At 54.0% G+C, this 19,655-nt stretch overlaps 1 long non-coding RNA gene across 2 annotated transcripts; it reads right to left on the bottom strand.

The window, feature by feature from the left end:
- Positions 1-18: 18 nt before the first annotated feature.
- On the bottom strand, positions 19-6,333 carry LOC108387387 (uncharacterized). 2 transcript variants are annotated; one of them, XR_012132006.1, is made up of 3 exons: positions 6,103-6,333; positions 3,892-4,509; positions 19-3,448 (listed from the first exon to the last, which is right to left on the bottom strand). It is a non-coding gene; the product is annotated as an uncharacterized lncRNA (long non-coding RNA). The 2 variants fall into 2 exon arrangements; XR_001850796.3 differs by having other exon boundaries at positions 3,892-4,238.
- Between the last annotated feature and the right edge of the window lie 13,322 nt (positions 6,334-19,655).

The raw sequence follows: 19,655 nt of genomic DNA, 5'->3' as shown, positions 1-19,655 counted from the left end.
CTATCATTTTTTCCTTTACCTATTTAGTTTTGTTTTAGAGTTGAGTTGCCCAATCTTCTTCCATTTTTATAATTCCAATCTTCACCTTAAGGCTTTTGATTCACCTGAGGTTTATGTTTTTTATCATATGGTGTGAGGCAGGGATCAATATTTCTCTGCAGCAGCAGCCATTTTCCATATGATCACTCACCAAAAATGTGTTCTTTACTACACGGATTGCAGCCTATCTTTCTGTTCCTTGGATGTAACTGTAACCAAAGTCTGTTGTCATAAAACAACTGCTTAAGCCTCACAGGTGTTGATCCTGTAAGAGGAGCACATACCCACACTGATCTTGACGATGGGCATGATGGGGTGCAGACGGGCTGGTGGCACTGGTGGCTGGCTGCCTGCAGATCTCTGCGGGGCAGAGCTGCTCACTGGTCAGCACCTCACCCATGCTGCCACTGAGAGGTGGCTGCCCAGCTGGCGTCACCCCTCCAGCCTCCCCTGCAGCCGAGAGTGGGCCCTGAACAGGTTTCTGTCACTGATGTGAGGGAGGGTGATGCACTGTCCTCCACACACCTGATTTGAAGGGAACCTCTGATCCTCTGCTTCCTACCTTCTGGTCCCCCATTGCTGGGAAGTGGTAACAGTTAGTCATGCTGCATCCAGAGATAGAAGTGGTGTCTGGAGTCTGGCAGAGCCACCCTACTGCGCGCCCACCTCTTCAGTCTCTGATGGAAGAGAGGACAGCTGCTGTTGGCCTGTTCTTTGCATGACGGCAGCTTAGCCTTCCCCAGACTGGGGTCTCGGCTTGACCTAGGGCAGTGCGGTCTGGATGGTCAAGGTGGGGAGGAGCCGTGAGTGGCTTTCTGCTGGCTAGGTGGGTGGGAGACAGAGAAGGAAGCATCAGAGAGGATTCGGGGCCTGCCTGTATGTGGGGTGCATGGTGGCACCATGTGTAAACTGGGGTTCAAGGGAGGAGGCTCTGGTCTGAACGGCTGAAGGCCGTGGCTGGGGGCCTGCAGGTGCACTTCGCCCAAGCCTCTCCACTCTTCTGCATATTGATTTTCTATACACTAGATTTCCATAGAAAGGTGGTGGGGTTTCTGGGGAAAAATAAGGCATTTGCAAAGGCGGCCTGATGTGGTGAGTTAGTAGGTGGTTCCAAGCAGATTTCCTTTGCATTTAGCATCTGATAAAATGGGACTAAACAGTTAATGTCAGACTTTCTGGAAACAGGGCTTCTGGCCCCCATCCACCTTCTCTGTTAGCATTTGCCTTAACGCTGGTGGTCCTCATGCCCACGGATGTTCCCTGCCTGCTAACTAAGGCAGTCGTGGGCTGGGGCCTGAGTCTCCCGGACACACAGTGTGCCCATCCAGAGCCCCACGCGGTGGGTGCACCGTGAGTCTGGGCATTGCCTGCCAGTGGGGGCCCCTTGGGGATACTCACCTGCTTCTCTGGGGTCTGGGGACAGGTCTGCAGGCCTCTTGAGGCCAGCTGCTTCCTCAGAGATGTCAGAAGATCCCTATTACCTGGACACCAAACATCACCCCAAAGTTTGCAGACTCAATTCCAACTTCCAAAAAGGCCACCATATTTAAAAACCCTGTGTCTGAGGATTTGTTCTAGTTTCATCATACACGAAATGGGCTTCTGTATATTAAAAAGCATTGTCCTGGGAGTTGATTCCTGGAGCTTGCATGGGCCTGAGGACTGGGACAAATTGCTCTGCTCCACAATAAAAAACAACAACTCAGCTTTAGGCTGGCCTTTCTCTGGGAGTGGCCCTCAGGGCTGGAACAGTGCCCGGTGGCCTGGGACACCTGCTCTCAGCCTGCAGGCTCAGGCCCATTCCCTTTCCATTGCTGTCCTGCTGCAGGGAAAGAAGTTGTCAGGACCTCTCTGGGGCACATTTGGTCACCAGGAGAGGGTAGGAGATGGGGCATCAGAGGCTTTGCTCTCCGGGCTGCCTGGTTAATGCTGTGATAGACTGCAGGTTCTCTGACTTTGGAATCCTGGTCAAACTCCTGGGCCTCTAGGGCAGGCTCAGGGCCTGCTGAGGCTCCAGCTCTCACCCTTGGGCCGTGTCTTGTGGGGGAAGACTTCTGGGTGGGAGGGCATGATCCCTGGCAGGTCCCGGTGGACTGCCATCCTGATCTTGGACTCCCAGAGCCCCCACCCTCCTGCACCTCCTCATGGTAACACTGACTCTTGGGGACCTTGTTATACCTTTTTTTTAAGGGGAGGGGGAGGGGCTGTCATTTTGGCCAGAGTGGAAGCCCTTCGAGCACCAGGAGTCTGGCCATCACCTTGGCCACCAGTTGGCAGAAGAGGGACCTTGTTTGGGACTTCTGCTGTCCACAATTTAGATTCCACAACATTGGGAAAAGGTTGCTGGTTTTCTCTTTAATTCTTAACAATTTTTTCAGGACTGGCAGGGTAGCCTGTGCTCAGTGGTCTGAAGGGTCATGGGCTCTGAGAAGTTGTCTATGGACTAAAAAAATTCAAAACACTTTGACCGGGTAATTTGAAATCTTGCATTTTGTCCAAATCTCTCTCTGCAGCTACCAGGAGATGGAGAAGTTTAGAGAAACAGAAAAGTCTACTGTTATCCACAGCCAAACACTCCATGGAAAACAACAGGGTGAATTACAGAGGCAGAGATATTTTCAGAAGAAACTCAGAAATGGAATGTTTGCAATCGATTTGAAATGGGTTAAGTGTTTTCCTGTGAATCCTAGTAAGTTGGTTCAATATTGAGAGTCCTGGCTGGCAGGGCAGGCAGGCGTTGCTGTCAGGTGGCCGAGCGAGATTGCTCTGCTGGCTGCGGGTCCTGGAAGCAGGTGCTCAGCAGAAAATCAATTGGCATCTTCCTAGCCTCGCTGCCTCTGGGATCTTGTTTTCAGTTATGTGTGTTTACTTCTGATTTGCTTTTTCTGATGTCGCCATTTTACAGCTTGCTTCCCACCCTGGTATGGCCTTGGCTAGACCCCCCCACCTCACAATCTTTTGGAGCACTGTGGCACTGACCGCATGCCATGATGGTGTGTACTTGGCTGTTCTTGGACGGCTGCTGCAGAGTTAAATTCCACTCCATTGCGTGGAATTTCCAGCAGACTTCAAGAATCTTGGTGCTTAACCATGGTTCCATTTTTGTCTGGCCCCCACCCACCCTCATGGGAAGTATCCTGTCAGCAGCCAGGGAAGCCTCGGTGGGCTCAGAGGCAGGAAATGTGGTGGGCAGGCTTGCGGGGCCCGGGGGTCTGGGGCCATACCCTCGCTCAGCACATGCTGCGCCTGGCTCCCGGAGGTGTGAAGAGGCCGAGCCGCACCTGCTGCTCCGTGGGCTCCAGGACCCAGTCACCGAGATGCAGGGCCCTCCAGCCGCTGGCCACAGGGGCACCTTGAGAACGGACGGTAGTCAGGGCTCAAGTCTCCACCCATCACTCTGATGCTCAGTCTAGAAAATGGAAGCACAGGGTGTGAAGGCCTGAGCTTTCTCTCATCCCAACTCCACATTTTAAAGCTATTTCTCATGGGAAATCCCAGACATCTACAAAAACAGACTAGAATGGAGAGGACACACAGGGGCCTGCCAAGCAGGGTCAGCCCTTGCCTAACTCAGGGCAGATGCCACTGCACCCCTCAGCCCGTTTGCTGCAAAGCAAATGCACAGCCTCATGGCTGGAGACGCTCAGATGCGTCTCTGGGGGATGGAGGCTTATAAAACATCCCCAGGACAAACACCAGACCCAGACCGATGAATGACCCCTCCAGAGCCTCAGACACACAGTCAGTGGCCCCCTTTCCTTGTTTGTGCCCTATGTGTGCGACCTCGGGACTCAGGCCATGTGCTGTGTGTGGCTGGTGTGTCTCCAGTCTCCACGTATTTAGGTGACCAACCTTATCTTTTGTCTGACGTGCTGTCGTCATGGAAGAGGAACTGGGTGTTTATCATGTGGCTTCTCCCATGTCGTGTTTGCGACCCTGTCCTCGTGCAATCAGCCGGCACGCTCCTCAGTCCCCTGTACTTTACATAAATTGGCAGTTGGTCCAGAAGTCTGGTCAGATGTGGGCTCAGTGTTCAGTGGGTGAGACTACTTCAGGGGTGGTGTGCACCCGTGAGAACTCACACCCATGGATCCCTGCCGGGGTCTGCAGAACGGTGCTGCTCGCATCCTGCCAGCGTTTCCTCGTCTGCTGGCTGGAGTCCTCTGCAAGGAGCCGCTTGCTCTGGTCAACCATAGCTCCTGGGTACATGGCAGGGGACATGGGTGAATACTGGATCGATGTCTTAGAACCCCCAAAGGTGAGAGCTAAGGGTTTTTTTGAGAGTCAGTGTCACCGCCTGGATTTGAACAAGGTTTGCATGTCGTCCTGTCGGGGGACCACGGCCGGCCACCAGGCTCTTCCCATGGGCTGCAGCCTAGCTCAGGAGACTGTCACCACGCAGAAGGTATACTTCCATTTTTCATCCACATTTTCTATTTCTTACATTGTATTTGTTGTTGAGTAATGTTCCTATCCGTACAAGGAAATAGTACTTTATATGAGGGCTAATATTGTATGGTAGCTATCAAGCAAACACGTTTTCCTTTCTCAAAATGACTGTTGCCACTCTCTTGGGGTTGCTAGTGGACCTCTGTTCTCACGAGCCCTTTGCAAGGGCAGCTCAGAGTTCATGGCAATGAGCCAACCCAGCCCTGGGTCCTGTGGGAGCACATGGGGTGAGCGCTACGGGTGAATTGTGGCCTGGCACCTGGCTGAGGGGAGACTGGAGCAGACGGTAGGTGTGGTATATGGCCTGTGGGCTCTTGTTGTACCTGACGCACCAGGAAGTGGGATGGTTTTGAGAAACACGAATATGAAATCCTGTGTGGGTCAGAACACAGATTCCCCCAACTGGAAACCTGTCAGTGGGGCTGCCTCGCTGGGGGGAGCTGTACCCTGGGGGTCAGGGCAGGGAGTCAGCCACCTCACTAGCTCCCCCTCCTGCGGCCCCTGGGCCAATCCAGTCAGGGCTCACTGGGACCATGCTCCCTGGGTGGTTCCCCAGGCAGCCCCGGATGGCGGCGCATGTGCAGTGCCACCTCCATACAGAGGCTGATGGCAGAGCAACCACAGGCCGAGGAGGGCAAAGGGGGGTCTTCCCCATAACTCCCCCTTTCTGAGAGCCTGGTCACGTGCCTTGATCCTCTCATTTAGTATTTCAACAGAAATAGCCATTTGGTTAAAGAGGGAAGCTTGCTCGAGTTCCCAGTGGGCATGTCGGCCGTGTGGCAGGCCCCCCAGGCCCTGGCTGGGGGACGAGCTGGCGGCGAGGGCGCCCTTGTACCCCTGCAGGTCCTGCTTATCCCCTGAGCCTCTTTACTCTGAACCTGTAGCAAAGCTTCCTGGAACAACAGCTCTCTCATACAAACTCGATTGATTTTATGGTGCTCAGAAATGTTTTTCATAAGCACCTCATTGGAAAAACATTCTTCAGTAGGGCCTGCCAGCAAGTTGACTTAGAAAGGGATTGAACTCACTCAACCACTTCTCCACGGCTTAGTCAACTGTCCCGTTTCTGAGACTCCAGGAAGGTCCAGTTGGTACCTGGCATCATTGTGCACCACTGGAAAGGCTGACACAGTGCCAGCCCACATTGGGGCACAGTCAGCCCACTGCCGGGCTGGAGACAAACCCTAGGGCACCACCACCATCCCTTTCCCAGGGCCCAGGCCACAAGCCCCAAGAGGGCTTACAGCCTAGCTCAGGCCCCGGAGAGAAGCAGGCTCTGGATAAATGCATCTGCAGGAAGAAATCAATGACTTCATTCATTTGCAGTCATGTCCACTCCCAGCCAACATGGCTCTGGGGCAACTCTGAGTGGCTTACCTTCCCCCTCGCTGGCCAGTCCCAGTCTGCTCTGATGCCAGCCCTTCCCCCATGTGCCTCTGTGAGCTCAGCACTAAGGACCAGGCCCCCTGGCTCAGCCAGTCACCACACTCCCCTTTCCCACCCCAGGGACTGCTCCAGGACTGTGTTAGTTAGCTGCTACCTTGACAGACTGCTCCAAGACCTAGCAGCTGAGGACAACACCCCATTATAAGCTCCAAGTTTCAGGGGTTGTACCTGGGCACAGCCTAGTGGGGCCTCTCCTTCAGGGCCTCTCACAAGGCTGCGAGCCAGTGGCCAAGGCTGTGGTGTTGTCTGAAGGCTGGTGGGGAGAGAGCTGGGTCCAAGGCCACTTATCCGGTGTGGGCAGGGTTCAGCTCCTGGGGTTTGGACCGAGAGCCACAGTCCCTCTTGTGCAAAGGCCACCCTCAGGTCCTGAGCAGGTGGGCCTGCCAGATGGCACTGTCAGTCAGGGTGACACATGGAGAGAGAAAATGTGAGCGGGCCGGAAGTCACGGTCATGCATAGCCTAATCTCAGAAGTGACAGGCTGTCACTGCCACATTCTCTTTGCTGTGGGTAAGTCACTGGGTCCAACTCATGCTCTGGGGGAGGGCGTGAGACCAGGAGCCTGGGCCGCTGGGAGCCACTTGAGAGGCTGCTGGTCACAAGCCTGAGCATGTGATATGGTGCTGGCCACTGGGAGGTAAGGGGATGTCAGCTCAGGGCTCTGGAAAACGTTTCTTTGTGATAAAAAGTGCCACAAAGGGTGGGCCTCTCTTTCTGCTGGAAGGCTCTATCTGGAGGTGACCTCTGGAATGGCCTGGGGAGGTGGCGCCAGGCAGGCAGAGAAATGGCACCATGCCCTGCCCCTGCCTGTCCCTGCCAGCTCGCCCCCTCTGTGGCACCTTCCCAGACTTCCTCTGCACACAGATGTGGTGGGTCAGGCATCCCCCCAGCCAGCCAGATCCCTAACCCCATGTAGAGGGGGTGCCTGACAGACCTGGGGGAATGTTCTATTGCCACCATTAAACCCAGTTCGTCAAGAGTGGGTTAAGATAATTGCAATTACAATTAAACAGTTAAGTCTAGTTCTTAGACTCAGTTTTGTCCCTAGGTTTAGTTGGTCGCTGCTGACACCTGGCTACCTGGGTCGGTAGGTTGAGTGCATAGTGAATAGTTCTGTGCACGAGGAGAGGGGAGGGGAGATGACGACTGTCTGCTGCCCCCTGGAACTGGCTGTGGCATCAGACCCCACCTTGGATGAACTACACGTCAGGGGCCTCGAAGCCTTTGGGAGCAAGCCAGGAAGGGAGGAAAGCCCCCAGCAATGGAGAAGGCTTGAGCCCCCACCATGCAGTCCCAGCTACCTGCGGGGCAGCTGCTGCGCGGGCGGCTCGGCAAGGTGTGGCGCTTTGGTGCCCGTCTCTGCTCCTCACGTGAGTCCTGCGTGCACACGCGTGGGCGTGCACCTACAGAGGGGCGTCACAGGAGGCACATGAGGGCAGCACCGGTTTTCCTCTGGAGGGCACACTTTCCCGAGGCCTGGCTCTGGAGCACGTGGTGCCACCCCAGTGAGCTGCCAGCGGGGCCAGAGCCGAGTGTGATGGGGAGGCTGCCTGAGACAGGTGGTCAGAGAGCCTGGCAGAGCTGAGGGACAGAGGATTGGGTGGACAGAGCTGCCAGGCCAAAGGCCTGGTTCAGGCTGCATGCTGGAGGGCCGCGAGCGAGGGGGGCAGAGGGAGAGGGAGGCCAGGCGCAGGCCTGGGCTGTGGTGAGGGGCTGCGTTCTGGGCCAGGGTTGCTGGGAGCACAGAAAGATTCAAAATCAGTGATGATATTTGTGGTTTACGGGAAAGGCGGTTCATGGCCTCTGGGTGTGGAGGTGGGGCGCCGGGGCAGAGGCAGGGGTAGCTCTCAGGCTGGTGGTGCTGGCTGGCGCCTGGGGGAGATCCCGAGTGCCCCTTGTTGCTTACACCTAACAGCCAACGTCTGCATGACTGCTTGGAGACACGGATCTAGAAAGACAATCCCGGAAGTCTGCGCGTCTTAGCTCACGAGGCGGGCCCGGCGCCGAGGCAGCTGACACTGAGAGGACCCCTGGGCCGGGCCTCGCAGTGCTGCTGGGGATCTGGAGCCCACGGGGGCAGCTCTCCATCCTGGTGGGGCATCGCAGGCATGCAGCAGGCAACTTCCGTTTGGGGTCAGGGCTCCAATAAGGTCAGTATGAGTTGCTGATGCCCTCTGGAGTCTTTTGGGGGCTCAGCAGAAACGTGTTGGCACATGTGATTGATTTGGTCAGTGTTTGCTGAGTCCAGGCATCCTCTCCTGCCAGAGCCACATTCCTGCCTGCCTTGGGTTGGCAAGGCCAGGAGGCTGGCTCTGGGGGCACTCGGTGCCACTCCTGGGCAGGCCTGGGTGCTCTGCCCTTGTAACCTCTCACTGTTGGCCCAGCTCACAATGGACTTCACTTGAATGACAAATTGCAAACTTGCTGACAAATCTCAAATTAGATTGTGGGGTGAATGACTGCAGAAGCTACTCTAGCTCATCTTGACAATTACACAGTAGATGAGGCCTCGCCTGGGCACCGCAGTATCACACAGAGATACAAGATGTCATGGGAAAGTGTGCATGTGTGCCCCACGGACACCACAGGCCCAGCTCCATCTGGGATCTACCAACCTACATGGGGGCCCATTTTCTGTTATGTCTACTTTACCATCCCCCCTCCTCAAATTTATTTAAGTCTGTTTATTCTGAAATTACAATGCTTGAAATTTAAATTACAGATGGTTGGTGTACTAATTCAGAAATGAAAATTGTGGGTTTGTAAGTAAGACCCATGTTCATTTGAGACCATCTTAGAAAAATCACTAGTAATTTAACATGTGCCAGAACAAAACTCAGCTCTCTTTAGAGGAAGATAGTGGAATCCAGAGTCTACACAACATATTGCATCGCCCAGTATACAAGCACGAATCACGGGACATTGTCTACAGGTGAAAACAGGGCGACTAGATTTGCACCCCTGGTAATTCAGATGTTGAAATGGCAGACAAAACCGCATCAAGTTAGCATCACCATCATATGCAGATAATGAGCGGGCCCCCAGGGGCTGTCCTGAGGCCAGTGCCCCCCACCCCACCCCAGGAAGCCAAGGCCAGGTGAACTCGTTGCTGTGCCTGCTGTGTGGTGCATCCTGTGGCCATCACACACAGAAGTCTCCTGGGACGGCCACCACATAGCGGGGCCCCTCCGCTGCTCCGATGTGCCTGTCCTCATGATGGAGGCAACTCCTGGGCCTGCCCACTCCTCTCACCTTTTGCAGCCAGCACCTCCCCATCTGATGGCGGTTTCTTTCCCAGGAGCTTGGCATCTGTCTTCTTGTCCGTGCTTGGCCCCACCAATACCCCTTTATCCTGTTTCTGGCTGGTTAGTGCTTTGGAAGCATTTTGCTCTGAGGTTTTATATTCTCTGATAATGGTGGTTTGAACTTTTTTGGGGGAGATCAGGGACCCTCTTGGGAATCTAGTGAAAATGCAGAGCCATTGTGAAAAACATACAACTCCACGAATTTGCACACGGCTTTTGCAGGTCACTTTGGAGAGCAGAGGTCAACATCTGAGTGCTGCTTAGCAACACCCTGTAACCCAGTGCCCACTGCCCACACAGCCTGGCTATTGGGTCTGACCACGGCTGCAGACCCTTAGTTCCATGGTGCTGTGGGTGACAAAGAAAAGATCTGGGGACACAAACCTTGGCTGAGTAGTTGCTGGCCTGCAGGGGCAGTTCTGCATCCCGTGTGAGGAACTGGCCCTCACCTTGGGCTTCTCTCGACTCCAGCAAGGACAGGTTTGCTCCTTAAGGCTGCCGTCCCCCATCCCTGGTGTCTTGATTGCTCGGGTTACCGTCTGGCCATCAGGGTGTCTTCCTCCTGGAGGCAGGCACACCTTCCTGCTATGTGGTTCTGCACTGCTCACTTTTTGAGAAGAACTAGACACCCTGCCCAGCACGATGGCTGCAGTCAGGAGAGCTAGTCCTGAGCTCAGCTGGACCCCCTGCCCACAATCTCTGATCTGTCCCAGGGATCAGGGCCACCCCCACCTGAAGAAGCCCTGCTGTCTTCCGTCACACCCAGCGCCTCGGATGTGGCCAAATGCTCCCTCCCTGCACAGAACTGCAGAGGCTTGGCTGAGGCAGCAGGCAGAGCCCCCTGCTGTTCGTACACCCTGTCCTTGTCCTCTGTCCCTGAGAGCCAAACTCTCTGATTTGTGATCATTTTCCCCAAGCTTGAACAGAGTAGTGAGCATTTGATTTATGGGAATCAATGCATGTGGTGGCATTGAGGACCCTATCACTGACCCTCTTCTCCAGAAGTTGGGGGTGGAGGGGTGCTGGCAGCCTCTGCAACTCTGGCTAAATGGGGCACATGGCCAGCACAACCCCAGCCAGGCCATGCCCAGTGATGGCCCTCGGCGCTTGCTGGGAGGATGGAAGCTCCCAGGCCCTTACTCTGTCCTGGCTGCATCGCTCCACAGGGCTGTGAGGTCCATGGGTGAGGCCTGAGAGCTGGGCGTGACATGCTGAAGCCTCATCTCTGGTGGGGGTGCCCTCAGCCCTGTGGGCACTGTTGGCATGCCTGCCCCCCAGGGCTTCCCTCACCGCGTGCTGGCTTGGGGGGAACCAGAAGGCAGGAGCAGGAAGCTCTGAGCAGGAGCCAGGTTGGTTCCTCTGACCCCAGCCTTGCCCCTCACCTGCTGTGGGATCTACCCTCCTTCCTAGACCCTCCACTTCCGTGTCCTGCACAATGGGATTCCTTCTGTTGAGATGCAAGCACAGCCTAGACCAAGCATGCCCCAAAGCTGCGGGTGAGGCCCCTCCTGGGGTCTTCCGGACTCAGACTGCTGGGGAGCAGAGGCCCGCTGCCAGCCACTCTGCCCGTAGAAGCTGCTTTCAGGGCCTGCGAGGTGCAAGCCTCCCTGGGGGTCCAGGCGACCCTCTGCACCCAGACGCACACCCTGGGGGCTGGGACTGGGGGCAGCAGCTTCCCCTGGAGCCACCCCTCACCAGGCTTGGGGTGGTAGAGCCCTGGTCCTGCTGGCCCTGGGAGCCGTGCAGCGTGGTCCGCACCCCCTCATGGGCAGCAGTGCTGGGTCTCTCCACCCCTGGGAGGAGCTCTTCCTCTGTCCGCTCTGGTTTCCATTTTCAGAATTCTCCTACTCCAGGCAGTCCATTTGAGTAGAGCCTGGAGACGTGTTATTACATTGTTAGTTTCCTTCAAGAAAAGGGATTTATAGTAAACAGAGGATCTACGATCTCAAAAGTGCATCTGCTTTAATCCCAAGTATTTCAATTATGCAACAATATTAAATTCGGACTTGTTTGGTCAGGACATGCCTATGATCCCTGGATTCCGGGGCACCGTGGGGAACAGAGAGGTCAGTGCTAAGCCTGGCATGCAGGAGGGTCTCTGTGAGGGAGCCGTGCTGGGCCCAGGAATGTTTTAAAACTGTGCGATCTCCCCACATTCACCCCAGAACATAAAGATGATGTACACACAGCATAAACCCTTCTCATTAAGTATGCGCTTATTTTATAAAAAAGAATATCAGACAAATTAGGTTTTCTTTTCTTCAAGTCCCTTTCCTGAGCATGATTATTTACAGCAGATTTTTTTATTCCTCTGCCTTCTATTCCTCCACAGGAATGGAAAGCAATTCTGAGCTTGACAAAAAATCCGTTTTTAATCAAGAAAAACAATGTTTGGGAAATAGAGATGTACTGCTGCACCTCAGACATCTCAGCAGGTGTGGGACCAAGGGCTGCAGCCTGCAGACGGGGCTGGTCGCTGGGGCACTCTCACTGCAGAGCTTCTGGGGCCACTAAAGCCTGCTCCCGTTGGCCAGGACGTGCTGTGTGGGGTCCGGGGGCCAGCTGGCCCCTCGGGAGGCAAGGGCCAGGTCTGCCTGTCTGCATCGTGTGTGTCTGCATGAGCAGTTGGAAGCTCGTGTCTCAGGCCAGGACTGGGCCCAGTGGCCAGTGAGGGAGAGGCCACAAGTCTGGAGCCATGGACACCCCCATGCTGTGAGCAAGCCCAGCCCCCCACTGAGGGGTACTGCACTTGGGGTGTTGTGTCACCCTGCAGTAGGCCCCAGCGAGTCCACTGCTCCCAAACCTTTGGAGGCCGGTGGTGGGTGGTGATGGCAATCTCTGTTGGAGTGTCCCTGTGCCCTGGGGAGTGACCTCCTGTCTCTGTTCTGTACATTTCCAGGGCCGAGGGGCCAGCTCCCTGCCGACACCCAAAGCCTTGGTGCTTGGGGAGACCCTATGTGCCTGCCATCTCCTCTGTTCAGTCTAGAGTGGGAGGAGCACTCGGCCAGTGCTGGGGGCCCAGAGGCAGGCAGGGGGCGTGTGGCTCCCCCACGGAATGGGAAGTGGGGTTGCTCTTGGGAATCCCAGGTTCCACTTTCCCCTGGCAATACTGCAAAAGGCCCTCTTCTCTCCCCCAGTGAGAACTCCCCTCACTGTCCTGGGGACTCTGCCCTAGATCTGAGCTCCCTGCACCCCGGGTGCTGCCTGGGAGGCCTGTGTGCCTGCTGGGTGCTGGGTGAGCCAGCCTCAGGTCTGCCGGCACAGACCATCTCGGTAGGTCTGAAAACCCACTGCTGGGCTGTAGCAGATGCTGGCATTTGGGTGCCGTGGTGTCTTCTGTCTTCACAGGAGACCCGCTGGATGGGACAGGAGGGGCAGGATGGGCCCTGGGGGCTGGGCTGGGGAGCCACCAGCTGTTCTGTCTGAGTGCTCGGGCCAGCCCTGGTGTTGGGGCCAAGGGACCGGGGCTCCAGAGAGGGGACACTTCATGCAGCCGCTGTGTTTAATAGTCAGCTGCGTCGAATCACACATGCTCTCCTGAAAGTTTCAGAAATAAATGTCAATATTTTCATTTCATCCCAAAGGAAACTTAGTGATGGTGAGGAAACTCATTTCCCCAGAAGGGGAGCCTGGAAGCCCACCCTGCCTCCCATGCTGCGCCCTGCCCTGCTCCGTCCTGGCCCAGCAGACCCACTCTGCTCCCGCTCACTGCAGCTCCAGGCCCCGCTGCCACCAACTGGGCCCAAACCCGGCCGCCTGGAGCCAGGGAGAGCTAGACCCAGCTCGGTGTGCAGAGAGTGACAGGGGCGTTTCCGGGCCAGGCAAGGGGCAGGCCCTTGAGACCCAGCTCTGCCTGGAGGCACCTCAGGGGCCGTGGATGCTGTCGCCAGTCCGCTGACCGCCACTCCTTGGTGTTGGTTCTCCGGGCATCCAGATCACCTTCACCTCAGGATGAGGTGGGTCACCTCCTTCCCTGATTTGCTCGCAGAAGTCTCCTGCCATCTAGGGAGAATATGGCAGCCTGAGTTGGTTCTATGTGGTGACAGCTTCTGTAAAACATTTTTTTTGGTAAAAGTTACAGTGGTCATTGTAGAAGTTTGGAAAACACAGAGAAGATGAAAGAAAATCAAAAGTCACATGTAACCATGATGCTGAGCGTTGAGCGTCGACACAGTCTCCAGTTTTTTTGTCCTTTCCCGACTCGCTGTGACAGCAGTGATGGCACAGGCATTGTCTGAGGTGCACCTGCTGCCGATACTTGTGGGCAGCGCGATGTTCTCCCTGGCCTGCGGCAGGCACAGGACGTGCTTTCCACCAAGGGGGCAGGCCGTGCTGTGTCAGTGCCGGAGAGCCACAGGGCCGAGCCACTACTTGGTCCCAGGAGACGCTGCTTGGGGCATGGCTGTGCGCTAATAAAACTTTATCCACAAAACCGATGGCCAGCCAGTTTCCTCAATAGTTCCTTGGAAAGGTGACACCGTCTCTAAAATCATGGAGATCTCAGTTGTTCAATTAGAAAAACACTGTTTTAAGGGATTTTTTTCTATCCCTCCCAGTTCTTATCAGTGTGTGTGCTTCATGAAGACACCAGAATGCGGTTTTCCTCCCTCACCACCTATCCCAGTTAGGGATATACGACCTTTTCAAAGGTCCATGCAGCACGGGCACTGGGTCAGACAGAGTTATCTGCTAGCCAGCTCTTCACCTCTGTTTTAAAACCCATTATTTTCTAAGAAAAAGAATGAAGCCTGGAACCTAAGCCTAGCGGACATCTGTGTTGAGGGAAGGGCACCAGACGGTCCCTTGGGGGAACTGGCTCAGAGTGGGCTGCTCCACAGATGCTTGGGCAGTGGACTCCCAGGAGGTGAGCCGCAGAAGGAGCCCCAGTACTTTGCTAGGAGTGGGAGCGCCCAGCCTGCAGCCCCTGTTCCCCAGCAGAGGTGGACCCCTGGCTGGGGCTACCCAGAGCATCCCTACCTTGGGGGTGCAGACACAGGGGCAGGGTGGGAGCAAGGAGACGACCTTGGGCAGCACGTGGGGGCCCTGGGCTTGCTGGGGCATGGGGCGCAGGGTGCAAAGGGCTGAGGAGGGGTGTTTCAGGCTCCCATGACTGTAACATAGATCAAGGGGGGGCAGGGCCGAGCTCTCCCTGAGGTTCCAGGGCAAGGCTCCTGCCTCTTCCAGCCTCTGGGGCTCCGGGTGTCCCTGGGCTCCTGGCCGCGTCCCTCTGTCCTCCGCCTTGGGTGTCATGCGGCCCCTCCTCTGGGTGTCTCTCCCCTGTCATAGGGCACTTGTGGTTGGATTTAGGGCCCGTCCACTTAGGCCCAATTCTGAATAAGCTCTTCATCTCAAAACCCTTCACTTAGTTACATCTGAAGAATCTCTTTTTCCAGGTCTGGGGATGAAGATGTGGGTGCGATTTCAGCCTAGGCCAACTGCTCAGGGCAGCCCTAGGGAGCTGCCATCCCAGCAGGGTGCCAGCCTGCCTGGGCAAAGCTGCAGCCAGAGGATTCCTAGGGGGGCTTTGCCTTCTGAGAGCCTTTCAGAAAATTCCCCCTGACTCTTGCGTCTTCTCGGTCTAAGTGGAAGCCTCTCTAAGTATTGTTCACCTCGGCAGGCAGCATTATTCTGGGAAAGAGGAATTAGATTGGGTCCTCAGGACAGATCCTTTGGGGGTGGTGGAGGCGAGTTGCCAGAAGGATATTTGCTGATCAATATTCAGGAAAACTTTAAAGGAGGCGGTCGGAAATAGGCGCAAGCTACCATTGAAGTGGTGGATTCTAGCTTTTTCTCCTAAACTGGTTCTGTGGACACAATCTCTGTAGAAGAAATAGAGTGTTCAGAGGGAGAGGTTAGATGGCCTCTAAGCAAGAATAGAAAGAGGATGTCGACAGAGCTTTATGTACAAGGGATTGAGCTTGGTTGTTAACAAGAGGCCCTGGGAATACAGTGCCTTAAGTCAAGCCAAACAGCTTTCTCCTCTGCCATGGCTGCCCCTGGGGCTCCCGTGTCCTCTGGCATCAGACTGCTCCCGTGACCCCACTTGACCTCATTTGGCTTCCATCCTAAGTTTGCTTCATAGTCTTAATGTGACTGCTGATGCTTCAGCCATCACATCTGTATTCCAGGCAGGAGGCAGGAAAAGAGGGCAAAAGGTAGATGGGCCTTTCCTTAAAGTCCTACCCAGCAATGTCCTCTCCCAGCTAATCGGCCACTTTGTTTGGTGATGGCACTGATCCAGACAGCCACCAGCCAGGAGGAATTATCTCTCATCTGCAGCAAAGTGGTGCGAAGAAGAAAAAAAAAGATTGAGTCTTTGTTTGAACTAATTTAATTTTTGTTCTTCCAAATTTTTTGGCATTAAAATATACTTTTGAGAGGGTGGATGAAGTAGATTGTATTTTCTTGTTTTGTTCAATGTCCTTGCTTTTCAAAATAGTTTTATTATTTCAAAAAATAGTGTGAGCAGAGTTCAAAAACTGAATAGCACTAAAAGGTTTATAAGAAAACACAGTCCAGCCCTGGGGCCCTGCCTTCATTCTCTGGTTTTGCTTCCCAGAGTCACCTCTCTTTTCTTTACCTTTTCTTCAACTATTTGTTTTAATATTCATAAACAATACAGTTTTCCTGCTGTTTATTGGTTCCTCATTTTCAGACCATATTTGTGGCTTCCTCCTGTAGCTGAAATTTAATTCCTTGTGCCCTGCATGTATCTCATTTTCTGGGAGACTTCCCATTTTCCTAACACACTTTTATCACAAGTTTTGGTGAAGTCATTTTTATTTACTGCTAAGCCAAGCTATGCACTGATTCTTTTCCCTTTGTTATGTAACTTTTAATTTTTTCGGGACATAATATTTGCATGATTGTTTCTATAAATAATTTTTAATTTTCCATAAAACTCATGCTATGTTTTCCACACACTCTCATCCATTTCTGACGTGTCTGGGAAGGACATTTCTAAACGTCCACACACATCACATGAAGTAATAGCTCCTGATTCCCACTCCTACCCCCAGTGCCAGAGAGCTGTTGATCTGCTTCCAGAGTTGTCTGCCTATATAATTTTTCCTGTTCTAGAAATGTTATACAAATGTAATAATTCAGTATAAGCTCTTATGCGTCTGGCTTGTTTTAACATAGTGTTTTTGTTTTAATTTTTTTAGTGCAACGTTTTTGAGGTTCGTTCATATGGAGCGTGACTTAGTGCTTGGTTCTTTCTTGTTGCCGGTAGGATCGCCCATGTGGGCACTTGGCCTGCACACTCACTAGCAGACGGACTTCTGCTTTGCTTCCAGTTGACTGTCATGCTAACGCCGCATGGGCACTGCGTGCGAGTCTGCGCACACGCTTTCATGGGCTTATGTATCCTCACTGGGCTCAAAATGTGTGTTGTCAGTGTAAGGAACCTCAGAACTTAAAAAGAAAAGATAAAGAAAAACCCGCACAGAAGGACCTTCAGAGCCTCTTTGATTGTCTCCTGGTGTTTTTGAGTATTTATGTCATGGGAGTTGGGTGCGTGGCTATCACGGGGCTAAGCCATCCGGAGGAAGCCCGAGGTGGTGCCGACACAGGAACTCAAGTAAGATCGGGTGGAAAAGAGGCTTAGATTTACACTTGTAATTTCAAAGAAGGCTTTTTTTTTGTTTGTTTTTAAGGAAATACCAAAGTGGTATCCAAAGAAGGAAGTTTTTCCTGAGAAAGTGGAGGGATAAGAGCACCGGGGAGGTTTCCCACCCCAGGGCTGGGCTCACGGGATCTTCCATTAGAGCACCTGGACTGGTAAGTCAGGGTGATAAAATCCACCTTACTTCTGCCTGAGCAGGTGCCAGGCCGCGGCCCTCTTGAGGACCTGCGGCGGCTACTCGGGGTCGTCCTCCTCTTTCTGGAAGCAGCCAGCAGGATCTCAGCAGACCACGGTGCAATCACTGAGGTTTGCAGTTTCCAGCCATTGCACCTTCAGAGCCAGGGGGATTCCAGCCTGGAGGCAGCTGGCCATCCAGGCGTCAGAATGCCCCTTCTTCCACTCGGCAGGATGGGCTCCCGTGTGGCGCCCGCCGCGTTCCTGCACTCTCTCCCTCAGGTCCAGTACCAGGCCAGCTGCCAGGGCCTCCAAGGAATGCCTGCTCTCTTTCCTCTCTGACTTCCTGTCTTTTGCCTGCAGAATCCGGAGCAGGAGGCCCGTGCAGAGATGTGGCACAAATTAGATCTTAATTGTAATAAACAAAAGTGAGTGGGAAGGTTTTCCTTTGCCTGGGAATTCATGCGAGGACTTCTGGTGCACTTCCCTCCTGAGCACATGTCTTACCTGGGTGTTTGCTGGCATGAGGACATTGCCCAGCAGGGCTGAGGGAACCCCCCCGAGCCGTGTGTGTGCTGAACCCTACTTCTGCCTTTTCTCCATTTCTCCCAGTTGGTAGATGGCTTTGTTCTCATACTAAGAACCAAGGGAGCCGAATCACATGGTGCCTTCTCCGTGGCACTGTGCATCACCCAGCAGACTGGGGTCCTTCTGACCGAGGTCACATGAGGAAGGACTCTGTCCATCCCAGGGGCCCTCTGTGCATGGCCTTGCTTGGTGCCTGGCGCATGGCAGGTGGACAATGAATATTTTCTGACTGATTGATTGATTGGGTGAATTCCTGAATAATATTAGTTTTATTCAAGGATATTTGACTTTGGCTGACGTGAGTGTGGCCATGTTCCAACATATTTGCCACCACTCCTTTGGTGAGAATTCTAGAAACTTGCCCAGGTGTTTTGTGTAATTTTGAACCTGGAGAGCAATCACAGCCTCCCTCTGCCAGCTGGCTATGCCCCTCATACGCCAGAGCAAACCCAAACAAGTCGTTGAAAACTGAGATTGTGCACAGCTGGCACGATTCTGTCTCTGAGATTCTGGAAAGTGGAGGGACTGCTCACCCTCCACACTGGTACCCAGCAGGTGATCCCGATTCAACCAGAAGTGAGCAGAGTGACAGCGTAAGAGGCAGATCACTAAAACCAATAATCTCAACCATGTTTTTCAAAAACAGAAGTAGATTTCAAGGGACCAGGAAGCTAGAACGTCAGGGTTAATGTTGTCAGCATGCAAAATGGCACTTGTGGGGACCTTGGCAGAGCTGTGCCAAGAACGCACACCACGCATCAGGGGCGCCTCCTGGACCACAAGTAAGTTGGCCTTCTCTGGGCCTGGCTGGGCCACTCATTGCGCCCTGCCCTGGACACAGCGCAGCTGTAGCACAGCGCTGCCACGCTGGCTGCTGAGGTGCCTCCACACTTGGTATCCAGCTGGGCTCCCCATCCTCCTTGATGCCCAGGAAGCTCCTCTGGTGACTGCAGCCCTGCCTCCGCCCCGTTGGTCTGGGCTTGGGATCCCCCAGTGTCCCCCTGGCCGCGATAGTCTTGAACAGAGTCTTGTTTTAAACAAGCGTCTGGTATAATTGTCGTCTTACACCTGGGACCACCGAGGATTGGCAGGACAGGTGGGGTGGGGTGCACACCAGGAGCTGGGTGTCCCCTCTTGAAACCTCCTGGTGGGACAGGCCAGCACTGACCCTGGTCCACGGCAGCCCTGGCCCGTCAGGCCATCGAAGGAGCCAGCTAGTTCAGGAAACAAGTGGGTTTGGGGATGTCTCCTCCCTCACCCACATACTACAGATGAGACAGAAGGCAGATTTCCAAGACTTTGTCATTAAAAACTGCAGAGATTGTATCTTCTAAAGCACCAGTCATAAAAAGAGCAGGTTTGCGTCGACTTCCAGCATGGAAGTGATAGCAGAAGACTTGTCCAAAAAGTATACTTACTGGCCCTTTAATCTTTGCAGAAGAGATATCAGAGGTACAGAGAAGCAGGTGCTGGTAATGGAGTTCACTTGCATCTGTGTACCCAGATGCCACTGGTGCTGCATGCCCAGTGCCCTCCATCATCACAACCAGATTACTTGAGCAAAAACACGTTCATACTGAGATGATGTTTTAGCTCTAAACATATTTCTATGACCTTAAATACACTTGCACGGAGGAAAAGTCCTCCTCTCTCTTGAGCACGTCGGGGTGCACACCCCACCCTACCCCTCCCCTGCCCGCCTCTGCCGTCCTGGCTTGCACAGCCTTCAGGGATTGCCATTAATGAAGAAAAGCCTCGTGGAAGTTGCTTCTCTCTGAACCTTTGATTTTTATTAAGGTTTGTAGGATGTGAGCGTGGGAGCCTCCTTTTCTCTGCCTTCCCTCCCCACCCCTCCCCTACCTCCTTCCTCTCCAAGATTTCACCGCCAAGTGTCGGGCCCTCGGAAGAGGCATTTGTTACTCTCACAGAACGTGTCTTTCTTCGCTTTGAGCGCAGAGGGCAGGCCCTGCAGGAAAGAAGCCTCACGGACTGCTGGCAGTCCCACCCGGGTCCCACAGCCTGCCCGCA

The sequence above is a fragment of the Manis javanica genome, chromosome 1 (assembly GCF_040802235.1).
Source record: "Manis javanica isolate MJ-LG chromosome 1, MJ_LKY, whole genome shotgun sequence".
NCBI lineage: Eukaryota > Metazoa > Chordata > Mammalia > Pholidota > Manidae > Manis > Manis javanica.
This window is presented reverse-complemented; position numbering and strand designations above follow the sequence as displayed.